The following is a 16,471-nucleotide window of genomic DNA, read 5'->3' on the forward strand; positions in this document are numbered from 1 at the left end:
CAGATCAAATGCTTCTTTTAGCAAGGAAGCTACGGCGGCAGTGGTGCACGTGTCAGGGCCCTCCGGTACTCCCACTATCCTAACATTGTTGCGCCGCGATCTGGACTCCAAATCTTCACACTTACTTTCCAGCTTGGCTACATGAGCTGTGAGACCCTTGATAGTGTTTTTCATCTCAGCTATATCATCAGAGCAGACAGTAAGTGCGTGCTCCATCTCCTTCACCGTACCTTTTAGCTCAGACATGGTAGCGTCATTTGCAGCTTTATCGATCGCCAGCTGCGTCTTCACCGCCTGCAGGTCGAACTTAATGGTAGACAAAGCATCACCCAGAGTATCCTGAAGTTCCTTTTTAAAGATGTCGGCGATATCTTTCCTCAGCGAAGCCAGCAACTCGACCTTGAGAGCCTCAATATCAGGATTAGCTTGACATGTGGGGGGCTTTGCAGGAGACGACGGCTCACTCGAGGGTGTGGTCGCGGTTTGCAAACTAGGCCTCAGTTGTGTCTGAATAGTACTGCGGGTTTTAACATTTTTTGCTGCCATTTTACGCCTGCCCGAGTAAAACTTCTCAACAAGACAATCCACAAACCAAAACAGGACTGAAAATACGGCCAAAACGCGCGAATAAATAACAATTTAATCGAAATCGGCGGGAGCTCCCAGACTCGCGTCCTACTCCATCAAAGCTCAACCGGAAGTCCTCATAAATATTCATTTTTTATCTTTAGCTCACATGTAGCAGTCCCTCGGACCAAGGAAGAAATAGAGAGAGCCTCGACGGGTGCAGTAATTTTTACTTTGAGATTCATTCAGAATCTAACAGTGCTGAGGTGCACCAATGCACCGTGAAAACTAAACAGAAACACAAAATACATTTTCTTAGACGCTTATTACAAATATGAACTCAAATAATGCAGAAAATACAACAAAATATCAGTTAAGCAAACAAATACAACTTAAAACATGTACCTCGCTCCGCATTCCAAGGGCTGCAAATTGTTAATTTTGCTAGAGTCCGGTATCACGCTGCTTCACGCTTCATTGAGAGCTGCCTACTGGGACATGTGCGCCACAAAAACCGGTCTGAGCTGGAAGTGCAGCTTGCCGCTAACTAAACAACAGAGCCCTCTACTGGACACTACGCGTAGCTGTTCAGGCTTAGATCAATAAACAAAACTGGACATTTACACTCCCACCAAATCATGTATAACAAACAACATTCTTTACATGATTTCCAGCTTTAACATATGGACATTACTACAAGAACGAACACAATTTCAAATACATCATCAATAAACTTTCGCAAAATACGCCTGATGTGAAAGTATTGATTGAAACATCAATTAGTTATTTTCTAATAGAACTACAAGCTTTTGAACAGGTCGCTCAACTACGTGAGGTTTGTGTGCTGTTCTCTGCTTCTTTATTAAGCCTCGATCGCCAACTTGAAGCTTGACTCTGCGGACCAAACCGTCATCTTCTTCTGGTGCTTCAACCACTCGAGCCAGTTGCCACTGATTTCTGGGAAGCATGTCTTCTTTGATAATGACTATGTCATTGACTTTAAGATTTCGACGTGGTAGGTGCCATTTCTGTCTCATAGATATGTTCAGAAGGTACTCTCTTTTCCATCTACTCCAAAACTGCTCAGTGAGATACTGGACTCTGCGCCAACGTTTCCTTGCATATAAGTCCTCTTTCACAAACTTTCCTGGTGGAGGCAGTGCAACCTTTGATTTCATCAATATGAGGTGATTTGGAGTTAGAGGTTCAGGAGATTTAGGATCATTGATTCCATCGACGCTCAGTGGTCGACCATTAACTATAAACATCGCCTCATAGAATAGAGTTCTTAGAGAGCTGTCATCCAGCCTGCCTTGGCATTGAGCAATGGTGGCATTGAGAACATTGCGGATGGTTCGAATCTGTCGTTCCCACACACCTCCGGCATGGCTAGCAGATGGGGCATTGAAGACGAACTCACACTGTTTATTGGCAAGGAATGCTTCTAAGGCATCCATGTCACATTGTTTAAGAGACTCTCTTAGCTCATTTTTGGCTCCAATAAAGTTTGTACCCTGGTCACTGTACAACTTACAAACAGCTCCTCTTAAGCTGATGAAACATCTCAGAGCGTTGATGAAAGAGTCAGTAGAAAGATCCTCAAGCATCTCAATGTGGACTGCACGTGAGGAAAGACACGTAAAGAGGAGTCCGTATCTTTTATGCTCTTTGCGACCTTGTTTTGTGACAAATGGTCCGAAACAGTCCATTCCACAATACATGAAAGGATCTGAGATTTCAACTCGTTCCTTTGGAAGTTCAGACATGCGTTGTTCTTCTGGTGAACGTCTTAGTTTTCGACATTGAACACATTTGCTTATTAGTTTTGCAACTTCCTTGCTCCCACCAATCACCCAAAATCCGTTCGATCTGATTTCCATGAGAGTTTGGCTTCTACCTTGATGACAAATCTGTGCATGAAAATGAGCAATGATCAACTTTGTAATGTGATGGTCTTTCGGGAGGATGATGGGGTGCTTAAGTCCCTGACAGAGTGTTGACTTCTTCAGTCTTCCTCCAACACGGAGAAGTCCTTGATCTAGCACTGGATCTACTCTAAAGAGGGGGCTTGAACTCGGAAGGTTATCTCCCACCTTCAACACTTCCATCTCTTGAGAAAAGGCCTGCTGCTGAAGGAGCTTTATTACTGTGTCAGCAGCTGTTTTCCGTTCATCTACTGTTACAAAGTTTCCATACTGGGCTTTGCTGGATCTCAATCTTTTTATCCTTGCAACCACTTTAAGGAGCATTGACCAGCTTGAAAACCTTGACAAACGGCTGAGGATATTGTCTTGTTCATTTGTTTGAGTTGTGAGAGCTTTGACTGCTTTGACTTCTGGATCCCCTACTAACAACACAGCTGAGGGGCTGGGTGCATATGAAATGTCATGTTCCCACAGAAACTTTGGACCAGACAACCAACATGTTGACATGATTTCTGATGCACTGAGCCCTCTAGAGGCGTAATCTGCAGGATTCTGAGCTGTGTCAATGTAGTGCCACTGTCTGGGATCCGTAGTTTGCCTAATTAACTGAACACGGTTGGCAACGAAGACGTGGAACCGTCGTGCCTCATTGTTAATATAGGCTAAGACTACTTGGGAGTCAGTCCAAAAGAACTCTTCATTAATGCACATCTGAAGCTCTGCTTTTAGCATGCTGCTCATTCTAGCTGATGTGACTGCGGCTGAGAGTTCTAATCGCGGGATACTTGTGACCTTGGTAGGTGCGACTCTTGCCTTAGCCATAACAAGACTACAGTGGACCTTCTCGTTGCTGAGGTACCTAATATAGGAGCATGCACCATATCCTAAATCACTAGCATCACAAAAGTGGTGCAGTTCCACCTTTACAATGTCTGTTAGTTCTGGTGGGTGGTAACATCTAGGCACTGCAACCGATTTTAGTCTTTCCAACCCATCTTTCCAGTCCTCCCACCGTGAACGTAAGTTGTCAGGAAGGGGGTCATCCCATTCAATGCCTCTGCGACACAGTTCCTGTAGGATACCTTTGCCTCTTAAGGTGAAGGGAGCTACGAACCCTAGTGGGTCGTACAGGGATGAGATCACTGACAGTATGCTCCGGCGAGTAGGAGGTTGGTCCTTAGTGTTTATTTTGAAACTGAAAGTGTCATTTTTGATTGACCACTGGATGCCGAGCACATGGCCTTCAGCTGTTGTGTCAGGTTTGAAATCGAGCGGTTCTGTGGTGTCTGCTCTGTCTGAGGGTTCCAGCTGGGAAAGCGCATCACTTTGGTTTGAGTTGAACTTGTGCAGATGTAGACCGCCAAGTCTACAAAGTGCTTGTGTTTCGGTGATGAGTTCTTGTGCCTCTTTAACTGATGGGACACTAGTTAGACCATCGTCTACATAAAAGTTCTGTTCAACAAACTCTGAGGCCTTAGGATAGTCTGCTCTGTACTGTTGTGCCAAATATTTCAGGCCGAAATTAGCACATCCAGGGGATGAACTGGCACCGAATAGATGTACAGCCATTCTGTATTCTCTGGGTTCTTTGTCTAATTGTCCATCCTGCCACCACAGAAATCTCAGATAGTTGCGCATGTCTGGACAAACAGAGAACTGGTGGAACATTCTCTCGATATCACAGATTATGGCTACATTTTCCTTTCTGAAATGACAGAGTACCCCCACCAATGAGTTGATCATATCTGGACCTGTGAGAAGAGTGTCGTTTAATGAGACACCGAGAAATTTTGCTGAACAGTCAAAGACAACTCTTAGCTTGGCTGGTTTTTTCGGGTGATATACCCCATGGTGTGGGATGTACCATGCAGTCTTGCCTTCAGACAAAGGAGGGGCTAATTCTGCATCACCACTGCTGATAATGTCTCTCATAAAGGAACAGTAATGTTCATGATACTGTTTATCAGCCTTTAGCCTTTTCTTCAGGTGTTGCAGTCGGACTGTGGCTAACTTCTTATTGTTGGGAAGCGCTGGTGGATCATTGCCCTTGAAGGGGAGCGGCATCTCATAGTGCCCATCTGGTCTTTGTTTTATTGTATCACTGAGGATTTGTATGAAGCGAACATCATCCTGTGATACATACTTATCCTCATAGTTTCTCTCATTAAAGTCAGTCTCTAGGACTTTGAGTACTTCTGTGGCTGATGGTATGGGCATTTCTTTGACTGTGATCCTGTGCACATAACTCTGGTTACCTTCTCTGTCTAGGTGAGGATTACCAGAACCAATAATACTCCATCCTAGTAGGGTTCTTTGTGCGAAAGGTTCGTTTATTTTGCCTGTGACGATCTCTAGGGGGGCTAGTGCTGATGGGCAGTCATAACCAATCAATAGACCTACTTCACAGTTCTGTAATGGCTGTAACTTGTTAGCTAAGCCTTCAAGGTGTGGCCACTGAAGTGCAGTTTCCTTGGTAGGGATATGAGACTTGTCAACTGGGATAAAGTCACGAGAGTAGATGTGTTCTATTGGGACACGAGTCTCAGAATCAAACCCACGCACCTGCAAGTTGTTGGCAAGTTTACTTGCAACGACTGTGTCGACGGAAGTCATGGTGCTAAGCTTTAACTGCACTGGTTGGGCGTCTACATTTAGTTCTGAGGCCAAATCCTCTAAAATAAAGGATGAGTCACTCTGGGTGTCAAGCAGGGCATATGTAAGTATTTCTTTCTCAGGCTCAGATGCAACTGACACAAATACTGGTACTATGCTGGATGTGGAAGATAGTTTCCTTGTTAGTACATGAGTCATAACATTATGCACTTCCTTGTTTGCACCTTCATCTGGGGATTTAGAATCCTCAGTTTTCTTTTCTTTAGGTTCATTCACTCTTTCTGTGTGTAGACAGGTGGGGTGACGCCGACCACACTTACTACAGGAGTGACGTCCTCTGCATTCTTTGGTTACATGACCCCTTCTCAAACACCCGAAGCAGAGACGATTTTCTTGAATGAAAACTTTCTTGTCATCACTAGTTTTCGCTGCAAAAGCAGGACACTTAGCTATGCCGTGCGATTCTTCTTTGCAAAACAAACATGGGGGTTTAGGTCTAGAAGTAGATACTGGGATTGGTGGAGACTTTGGTTGGATGGTAGTACTGAGTGCCTTCGCTCTTTTAACGTGCCGCTCTTCTGATGCCCTTTCGTTTATTAGGAATGGTGAGGCAACAGGATTGCAAACTACTTTAGCTTCATTTTGTATGAACTTTGTAAAGCGAGCGAAGTTGGGGTAGTCTTGGCTTTTGTCTAGCTCCTCCACCACAATGCGGCTCCATCTCTGCACTATCCACTCAGGCAGTTTTCTTAGAAGCTTGTGATTTTCCTCACAATCATTAAGGATCTCTAGGCCTTTGACTTGAGGGATAGCCTCTGCACAGCTTTGGAGAAAATCTGCAAACTCCCTCAGTGCTTTAGGATCATTGGCAGCTATTTTAGGCCATTTTGTGAGTTTAGCCCTAAAGGCTCTTTGAATAACAAATGGGCTGCCATACCTTTCCTCTAAAACGCTCCAAATGCCTGCGTATGCCTGCTCACTGTTGCGGAAAAAATATCCCTCTACTGCCTTTCGTGCTTCACCTGCAAGATAGCTCTTTAGATACAACATTTTCTCACACACAGGTAAAGGTTTGTCACCAATTAGTGCCATAAAGGATACCTTCCAATCCATAAACTTTAGGGGGTCGCCACTAAAGATGGTGGGCTCAGGTACAGGAAGCCTGTTTAGGGTAAGAGAGCTGGCGAGGGCTTGAACTAAGCTAAGTTCTTCACGTTCTGGAGTAGTATTGTGAGGTCTAAATGTTGGTGCTTGTGGATTTAAAGAGAGCCGTGGTGCGATGTTGGGGAGATTTGCGGAATTTTCTAAGTTGTAGCAGGACACTTGATCATGGCTTTCAATGTCATTTTGAGCGCTAAGGGCTCTTACTCGTGCAGCTGCTACTTTCACTTCGCTGTCTGCCTTTAACTGTTGAAGTTTAGTCTTTTCCTCCTCCAACTTTGCCTTTGTTTCCACTTCCTTTATTTTCCACTCATTTTCCATTTGGCTGATCTTGGTTTCCTGTGCCAATATTTCTTGTGTGGCCTTTGCTTGTTCCACTTTGGCTGCAAGTTCAGCTTCTGCTTCCACCTCACGACTGCCAGTAGAATCTGCCTTTGAGCGTGCAACTGAACCCTCTGGGAACGACGTTTCAGTTTTTGTATCACCAAACACAGAACCATAGTCCCTTTTGTTTAACATCACTCGTACTCTTTCCTTTTCAAGGCGATCGTTAAAGAGCTGATCGATATTTTCCTGTCGTTTAGCAACAACTTCACAAATGTCAGTTGTAAGCACTGCACAAGCATCCATTCGCTTAACAATGTCGGGCGTCATGGATTGGCTGCGGCGAATGGGTTCATAATGCTGTTGTACTACAGCGTGCTTGTCTCTTATGTCATGACTGGCATTGTTTAGCTCTTCAGGTGAGCAGAAAGTTTTCAGCTTTGTTCTGATTTCTTTAGCTGCCTTCTTCCAAGTGTCATAAGCTTTGTTAAATGCCTTCTCATTTTTCTTTGCCTCATATTCCTGCATTTCTTTACCCTTTTCAGTTAAATGCCTTTCACGATTGCTGGATCTTACTCCTTGTTGCTCTGAGTCGTCGGCTTCTTCAGCAGCGTTCAACATTTTGTTACTGTAATGTGTATATTGCTCTATGCGATAACGTCTGGACTTAAACTTACGTGAGTGTTACTTTTGGAAACAATGCTCACATCAGACGTTTACATCACATAAATAAACGGATTAGCACCCACATATTAGACAAAATGTAACTGTAAATACCGCTGATATACCATAACGTTACTTTCAAGAAGAATAAACCCATACAATTTAAAGATTGTAATTACTCAGTGCAATGCAGTATACCTTTGAGGCTGTAACAACAAAAATATTTAAGGCAAGTAACTCTGAATTAGTGTGCAGACATTTTAACTTTGTTATCAGCAAAGTCCTTAATGGGCATAATACCTGCACCTTCGTAAAGTAACCATCAGAGTTCAAAGGGGAGGTAGGCGACGAAGCAAAGATGATCTTGACTGGTGTAGAAATATCTCACAGCTGACACACGGACCCACCTCGTGGCACGGGCTGCACTCATCTGGCATGGGAGCTAGCAAGTAGCCTTCACTCAGCGATCGAGTTTTCACTGTAGCAGTCCCTCGGACCAAGGAAGAAATAGAGAGAGCCTCGACGGGTGCAGTAATTTTTACTTTGAGATTCATTCAGAATCTAACAGTGCTGAGGTGCACCAATGCACCGTGAAAACTAAACAGAAACACAAAATACATTTTCTTAGACGCTTATTACAAATATGAACTCAAATAATGCAGAAAATACAACAAAATATCAGTTAAGCAAACAAATACAACTTAAAACATGTACCTCGCTCCGCATTCCAAGGGCTGCAAATTGTTAATTTTGCTAGAGTCCGGTATCACGCTGCTTCACGCTTCATTGAGAGCTGCCTACTGGGACATGTGCGCCACAAAAACCGGTCTGAGCTGGAAGTGCAGCTTGCCGCTAACTAAACAACAGAGCCCTCTACTGGACACTACGCGTAGCTGTTCAGGCTTAGATCAATAAACAAAACTGGACATTTACATCACATTTTTAGGCATACGTTTACGTTGTTAAGCTGATGACACCAAGTTGTATCATTCCACTAAGACTAGTTCCACTCTCCCAACCTTCTTTTGTCACCGACTGCTTATATGAGATTAAATTGTGGTTATCTGCTAATTTTATGAAATTAAAAGTGAGAAAACAGAAGTTCTTCTTAAAGGAACTAAAACCATTTTGAATAAATGTGGTAAATTCTCTCATGTATTGACTTTTCTCTAATTGCTCCTTCCTCCCAGGTTTAGAGTCTAGGTGTTGTTTTGATAGCACCTTATATTATGAGTATCACTTGGACTGAATATTCCCCTCGTATTATTAGTTAGCTATGCCAATCATTTACAGGTAACAGTACTGTTATTTTTGTTTGCGCTGGTTATGTGGTTATTGATTATAATGATTCTGTTTACTTTGAATCAAGGGCGTAGATTTGGTTTTGACATTGGTGGGGACGGATGATTCAACCACCGAACCCTGCCCTGTTTCTTTTTTTTCTTCCTTTTTGTGTTTGCTTCTTGATTTAAAAAAAAGAAAAAGAAAAAAAAAGGAGAAATATACTTGCCTACATATGCTATTCTACATGCTTTTAAACCATTTAAAATTACAATTCATAGTTTTATATGTGAATTATATAATGTTAAATTACTATTAAATAAATGACTGACTAAGTATTTTAGGCTTTAGTTTACTTCAGCCATATTCCATATAAATCTGGTATCATACAAAAATAAAAACAGCTTCATATACAGTCATGACAATAAAAGAATATGACTTTAAGGATTTAACAACATTACTTCAGTTATTGTACACCAACATCTCTGATACATTAGCAGTAAGGCTTGCCACTGATAAAACTAAACAGAGCTCCCTGAAAGGCACAGCCAATCACATTGGCCATATTTGTCACATGACGTAGGACTCCAGTAAAGAACGTAATTTAGCTCTTTCTGCTCCGCTGGGTGAATGAGATGCTGACAGATCGTTTTTCTTTTCTTTCTCTAGGTTTTGTTTTTCTTTACTCGAAGATATCAAATTATTGGTGGGGACAATTCAATAATCGCTGGATATTGGTGGGGACACGTCCCTTCCGTCCATGCCAAATCTACGCCCTTGCTTTGGATAATCACAGAAATCTCTCCATAGGATTCAAATGGTTCAAAATGCAGTTTCTCGTGTAATTACCAGAACCTTCTTAGGTGAGAAGAATATCCAAAAGTATCTTCATGTGAACTGATGATTTGGATCTCAAAGTCTGGGTTTGAAGGCTTCGTCATACGGAATTCAAAATGTTTGTCAGTGTTTTCACTTCTGAAGCCACTCACACTGCAGGTGATGTAGAGGGGAGAGCCTAACACACGATACAGAGGCCCAGCTTGTGCTTCAGTTTTCACTCTGAGTAAAGCAGAGACAAAACACAAATGAAGTCATCTGAATCCTGAAACTTTGAAGTGTCACTCATGTATTTATAAGTATTAAAGTATCATATACTGTAGGTTATGGCACACTATATAGACTGTGCATTGAACATCTATTGATATATCAATTTTTGCAGGTATAAAGAATATTTTCAAAAAGATATATTTAATTGTAATTCTGATTAAAAAAATGTTTGCACATTTTGTCAGAAATGTCATCTGTATCTTGGTCACAATTTTTCTATTTCTGAAAATTGGGAGTTCCTGTTATAAACTATATGAGATAATGTGTACAAGTCTAGACAAAGACCGAGCTTGTCAGGAGTATAGTGACATTATCTTGTTGTTTGGTTTCTTTTTTGCTTGTTTTTTTCCTTACATTCCTTACATCTATTTTCTTCAACCAATCCTATTGTTGTTCGTTTTTTGTTTTCTTTTTTGTTTTTTGTGGTATGTTGGCTTGATTCACTTTATTTGATGTGGGAAATCATTTTTCCCCAAAGAAAGCAAACACTTTTTACAATTTCTTCATGAACGAGACTTTTAAAGTAATTTACAGCCAATTTGTTTTCATGCAGCAATTAAACTGATATTAAAACTATGGAGACCAAGAAGGAATGAACATTTATCAGTGAGTTTACTCTGTTTTTGCTAAATGATTGATTGATTGATTGATTGGTAATTTATTTCAACATGTGAACAATATACAAGTACATTTAGAAAAGAAATGAGAGAAAAAAAAATACTATACAAATTACATACAAAAAAACATTCTGATTAATTTACATGTTGAAAGGGAGTGGGAAGAAGTATACACTTATTTAATCCCACCCCTGTCCCATAAATTATCAGTGACTATTTAGTCAGCTTCCTTACTGATATAATTTGTAATAAAAATAGTGAACAGATTTCTGATATACTATATACTATAATATCACATCATGAATTTTTTGTTTGTTTGTTTTTAAATAGAGACATTCACTTAATTTAAATATTTTCCTTTTCTTTATAGATCGAGAAGATCATATTTTTATAACTCTTTTTGAACAGTTTTATGTTTGGACATTGCTTTAATTCCATATTCAGTTTGTTCCATAGTTTCACTCCTTGAACAGAAACACAAAAGCCTTTTCTTGTAGTACGTACCTTCATTGTTTTGAAGTTACAAAAACCCCTTAAATTATAACTTCCTTCTTTCAAAAAAAACATACTCTGAATATTACCTGGCAGTTCTTTATTTTTTGCTTTGAATAGAATTTGTGCTGTTTGGAATTTCACTATATCGTCAATTTTCAATATTTCAGACTGCAAAAATAGTGAGTTTGTATGTTCACTATAACCTGCATTGTGGATGATTCGAATTGTTTCTTTTGAAGAGTAAAAAGTGAATGTAATGTGGTTTTATAGTTATTGCCCCAGACCTCTGCACAATAGCTTAAGTATGGTGAAACCAGTGAACAGTAGAGAATATGAAGTGATGTTCTGTCGAATACCTGTTTTGCCTTGTTTAGTACTGCAATGCTTCGTGATACTTTGGAATGAATATATCTTACGTGAGCTCTCCAGTTAAGTTTTTCATCTATTATTACCCCCAGAAATTTATTTTCACTGACTCTTTATAAAAATGACATTTTATAAAATTTGAAAATCATTTCGCAAAAAGCACAGATGGCATTTTAGAATTATCATAGACATTAACCTTCATTTACATCTATTTTTACATATTGGACTTTTATAAATTGGTCATAGTTAATATTCTGACATTTCCCATTACTCCTCATGATCATCAACCAGGCTCAAATGCAACTACAGGAATTCACTGCTACTTACCACAATGTAAAAGTTGACCCAGGCAGATCATCACTCTGACCCTCCAAAGAGACAGCAGGAAACGGCTCATCGTGAACCTTCAACTTCAGGCTCAACACTGTACGTCCTCCGCTGCGATCAAGCTCTTGGTTAATGCAACTGTGTAATCTGTGTAATCCCTCTGTCTGTTCACACCTTGATTTACCTGCACTTCAGGCTACGAACCCTCTGAAACCTTTCCCGCTGCAAATGGGAAAATGTAATTCTGTGTCCCGTTGAGGAAGACGGCAAATATTGTGATTTGGCCTGTTCAGATCGCTCCTGTGCATTCCCGAACTCAATAAAAGGATTCGTAGGATACATATCCAATGAAATTGCCAAGCCTGTGGGACTGGACGTGAGAAAACGTACGAAGAAGTGGAAAAACTGGAGGGACAAAAAGGAGTGGGGATCAAAGAGAGAGAAGGGCATCCCAGACCAGCTCATAAATTGACCATTGCAAGACTTAGCATTAAATATAATAAATCAAAAATAAAACCTGCTGGACATTTTCAACTCTGAATGTAAACTAAATCAACGACTTTGCTTGTTTCCAGCAGGTGATGCAAGTTTTTGACAAATTCAGAGAAAGATAATTTTCCCCAGTCCCCCTGTCCTTGTCACAAAGATTGTACCTTTGCAGCTACTTCCTCTCTGACAATAAATACAAATACAAAAATAATTTGTAACTTTTAGATTTTTTGGATTCGATTATTCGTCGATTCAGTTAAAAAACGTATTTACATCCATGATCACATTCTTGCAAAGGCAGCTTGAGAGAGAAAGTAGCTAATTATGCTGCTTAGAACCACTCCATCTAAATTTGGACCCTTTCTGCAAACTCTGCAAGCTTGAATTTATTTGTTTGAATGATGCTGTATATTAATGACGCAATAGTGCCACCTGGCGGAGAAGATAAAGACATGCAGTTTTAACCAGTCATATTCAAATTGGCAATTCAATAACCAGGCTGCTTGAAAATAGAGGGGAACTTTACTTTTAGATGTAGAAACATGAAGTGCTCATAAAATAAAGACAATAACGTTTTCAATTTTTGTCGGTCTCTCCTCTGATTGTTATTTTAAGGATGTTTGAAAAGGCATAAAGAGCTTTAGCAGCCGTTTCTACTTTTAAAAACCTTGGCACTGTGGCAGGCTGGCAACCTTTCCAGGGTACACCTCGCCCTGTGGTGCCTGGGAAAGGCTCCAGCCCCACAACTTTCGTGATAGAAACTTATTGTGTTTTCAAGGATAAGCCCCCCAGTACTCCTGTCTACTTTCTTCATCTAGTGACTATTCCCCTTTTGTCTTTGCTAACCGCTTCATTTGAATACTCTCCTGTACTTCCTTATTGCACCACCAAATCTCCTCGTCCTCTTTCCTTCTTGGCAGTTTCCCTCAGCACTTCATTTGTGCTCTCCCAGTTATCTGATAACTTTTTCCTGCAACCCAGAGCGTGTTTCAACTCCTCCCTGTACTCTGTGCAACATTCTTGCTTCTTCATTTCCCACCATTTAATCATTGAAGCTACCTTCATGTGCTTCCTTTTTCAAAATCATCCTACAGATTACTATCTAATCTTTCCTTGCTGCATTCTTACCTGTAAATGCATCATTTCTGTTACTGTTACATGAGGAGAGAACTTAATCTAAGGACGGCAAATCAACAACTGTTTGTTTGTTTTCAGCATTCTCATTCCATTACTTTTGTTAGTGCTGCTTTGTAATTCATCATGATGTTACTGAACATGTCATAATTAAATTGAGATACTTCAATTGAGTTGAATAAAATTGATCAGTTTTAACAATAGCTGAAAGCTAAAGCTTAACCCCCCCCCCTGCTTTGGAGGAATGTTTTTCTTCAGATTGATTATTTTTACTTTTGATATTATATACACAATTTTCTAGCGAAGTGATGAGTTTTAATATTACTTTTGTGCCAGCCCCTTTGTGGAACAGCACATAGCTTGTTAGCTAATTAGAAACACGAGTTGTGCCTTACATATGAGAAAGGCTGAGAGCGGATCATCATTTCTGTTTACTTGGGAGGAGGATGTGCGAGTGAAGACATCACCTTATTGGTACAGCTGTCTTTGTCACAGGTAAGACAGCCATCCAATCTGGTAGCATGGCATAAATGCAAATCCCCCATTCACTTTCTAGCTTCATACTCATGATCCTGTCTGATACTCTTAACCTCCACAACACCATGAGTACACTCTTCCTTCAAGAATACCCTACCCTATTTGTTTTCCTATCTGCACTATGGTAGAACACTTTGAATCCCTCTTCACTGTACCTGGTTTTGCTTCCCTGCCACCCGATCTTCTGCACACAGATTAGCTTCCTCCCTTCTCTTAATTATATTAGCCAGGTCTCTATCTCTATACCAGCCATATCCCCCACATTTAAATTCCTTAATCAGGGCTCCAACCAATCTGGTATGGAAATCTCATTTTGATGATCCACATGTTTGATTTGGCAAAACCTTTTTTGTCAGATGCCTTTTCCATACTCAGCCCCCTCACCCACTGTTTATCTGGACTGTTTATATGGACTATCGTTGCCAAGTGCTGGCTCAAAGAGAGTGTTCTGATTGTTGGAGTTTTCTGTGTATTATTGTTTAAAAAAAGAAATGATCATTTATCTGGCTCATTTGTGCTTTTTAGCATGTGTGTGTGTTTTACAGGACAGAAATTATTTCATATGAACGCCAAATCTTATCCAACTACTGGGAGCCTGGTTCACGTGAGTAAATCTGTTGTGGAGACATTTTACCAAAAATGTCCCCATGGTGTTGCTAGAGAGGTCACAGGATCAACAGAAGTAAAAGTGAAAATAAAATACATTGTGTCACCGTGCCATTCAGGTATGCTGATAAACCAGATACTGTAGAGTATAACTGTTGAGTGTACAACTGCCAGTTTGTCATGTAAACGAGTATGAACAGAGACTGGTTTTTGTAAGAGTGTTCTTGCCAGACACTGGATGCCTACTGCTATTAAATCACTGATTTCACTACAGCATTTGTGTGTTTTAAGTTCACAGCAGTGCTGTTCCTGTATTTAGAAAAGTTGTAATAGAAAAATGGCTGCACAATTGTCATAAATCAACTTTCATGGCAGATGAAGGCCGGTACATCAAGCTGATGTCAAATTAGGTCTGGAATGAGTCCGACAGCAATAACGATAACCAGCTCAATGTGTTCAGTTACATGCAGGCAAAAAGTACAAGTTGAGAAAAGAGAGGGATTGTACTGTAGATGTATGAACTGACTGTTTATTAAAAACTCAAACATTGGCATATTAAAGACAAATAACATGAAGACGGAGGTCAAATGGCTGCTGCTGTGGATGCGATTTTGCCTCTGCTAGCCTTTACTGCATAGTTACAAGCATTGCCTCCCAAATTCAGTGTTTCTTTGTTTGCACTGACAAGCATTGCCATGGAAACACAAGGGAGTGAAATTAGACAAAATTTTCAAGGGTAGCTGTACCAAGGAGCCCAGTCCACCAGGCTGTGAAAGGATGATAAAACCCAAGACCAAAGGCAGCACAATATCATCTCTCTGGGGCTGAGAGAACTACAGCCTGCCATAAAGTTCCTGAGTGTTCTTTCAGTCTCTCACATCTTTCAGAGAAACACTGCAAGTTTTACCTCAACTTGTACACAATCACCACACATGAGCCTCCCTCCATATGAGAGTAATCTGATGTCTATGGCTGTTCCCTCAAAAGCAAAAAGTAGTTTCTATTCCATTTTCTTACACAGGTTGCGTGTTAAAGATTTATAGAGCTGATGAAGGGAAAAAAATTGAGTCAGGAAAGAGGAGGAGAGAAAGAAGGAGAGTGTGAGACAGATGGAGGAAAAGCATTAAAATTTTGATTGGATTTATACAGTTTTGTGCCAGTGCAGCAACCATACAACCAAGGCAAATAACAGCAGACACTCAGAATCTCACTAGTACTTATACAAAAATATATGAGAATATATATACAGTGCATTGCAGTCTGAGTATTTGCAGAGCAACACATTTTATTTTGGTATGTTAGTTTATCAAAGTGCTGATTTTATTCTTCAAAAGTATTCGTATTTGTACTGAAAGTAAACCGGTAGAGCTATTTCATGGACTGTTATTGGCCAGAGGTCACCAACAGGCAGACTGCTATCCTATACAGACCTACAGCCAAAACAGAAGGTTATGATCTAGGTTCGGTGGCTGAAGAAATGCACAGACCAACTTGATGCGAGTTAAGCCATCCCACGTGATACCAGTCAGCCAATCAACTCAGTGCATTCCAGGTGGTAAACACTGACTCTACAGTGCAGACAGAATGAGTAAGGTACACATGAAAAGACAGTAGACAGAAGTGATGTAAAAAGAAGAAAGGAGAAATACAGATGACTGCAATGAGTAATGTTAAAAAAAGATACAGGTGACACGAAGAAAGGAAAGAAAGAATAAGGAACAAATGGTGCTCTGCCAGTAGAAAAGTAGAGTGAAAATAGACCAATGAGTAAATGCTGGGGCTCTCCTGATGCACTTTGTTAATCTTGAAGATGATGTGGACCTGAAAGAGCAGATTGTGTGAGATGACCCTTCCACTTTTAGTGCCCCTGTGCATTTCAACTATATTTGGCTCCACACAAAAGCGAGGCAGTTTTCTTCACAGTTAACATAATCAAAACTAGATATAGTTCTCAATTCATCAATGAGCACCTCCTCATGTGTGTGAGGATGGCCCTGATTACATCCAAGGCTGACAGGACTAAGATTTACACCAATGTACAGTGATTTGTATGTAATTTTAGAGGACTCACAGTCGTGTGCTCCAATCCACACACAAATACAAAGCAATCTGACCACATGTTAAACTGTTTTACAAATGAGTACATGAAAACCTAAATAAATACTCATCATTCACGCACAAGTTAAGTTAATTTTCTCTATAAAAACCCTTTCTGTGCATACAAATGTCAGAAACTACACGTAACACCTCTCCTCGCTC

At 40.4% G+C, this 16,471-nt stretch overlaps 2 long non-coding RNA genes across 2 annotated transcripts; both read right to left on the reverse strand.

The window, feature by feature from the left end:
- Positions 1-779: 779 nt before the first annotated feature.
- On the reverse strand, positions 780-2,190 carry LOC143413000 (uncharacterized). The gene is made up of 2 exons (XR_013093556.1): positions 973-2,190; positions 780-855 (listed from the first exon to the last, which is right to left on the reverse strand). It is a non-coding gene; the product is annotated as an uncharacterized LOC143413000 (long non-coding RNA).
- Positions 2,191-7,774: 5,584 nt separating this feature from the next.
- On the reverse strand, positions 7,775-8,179 carry LOC143413007 (uncharacterized). The gene is made up of 2 exons (XR_013093563.1): positions 7,968-8,179; positions 7,775-7,850 (listed from the first exon to the last, which is right to left on the reverse strand). It is a non-coding gene; the product is annotated as an uncharacterized LOC143413007 (long non-coding RNA).
- Positions 8,180-16,471: the final 8,292 nt, after the last annotated feature.

The sequence above is a fragment of the Maylandia zebra genome, linkage group LG16 (genome assembly GCF_041146795.1).
Source record: "Maylandia zebra isolate NMK-2024a linkage group LG16, Mzebra_GT3a, whole genome shotgun sequence".
NCBI lineage: Eukaryota > Metazoa > Chordata > Actinopteri > Cichliformes > Cichlidae > Maylandia > Maylandia zebra.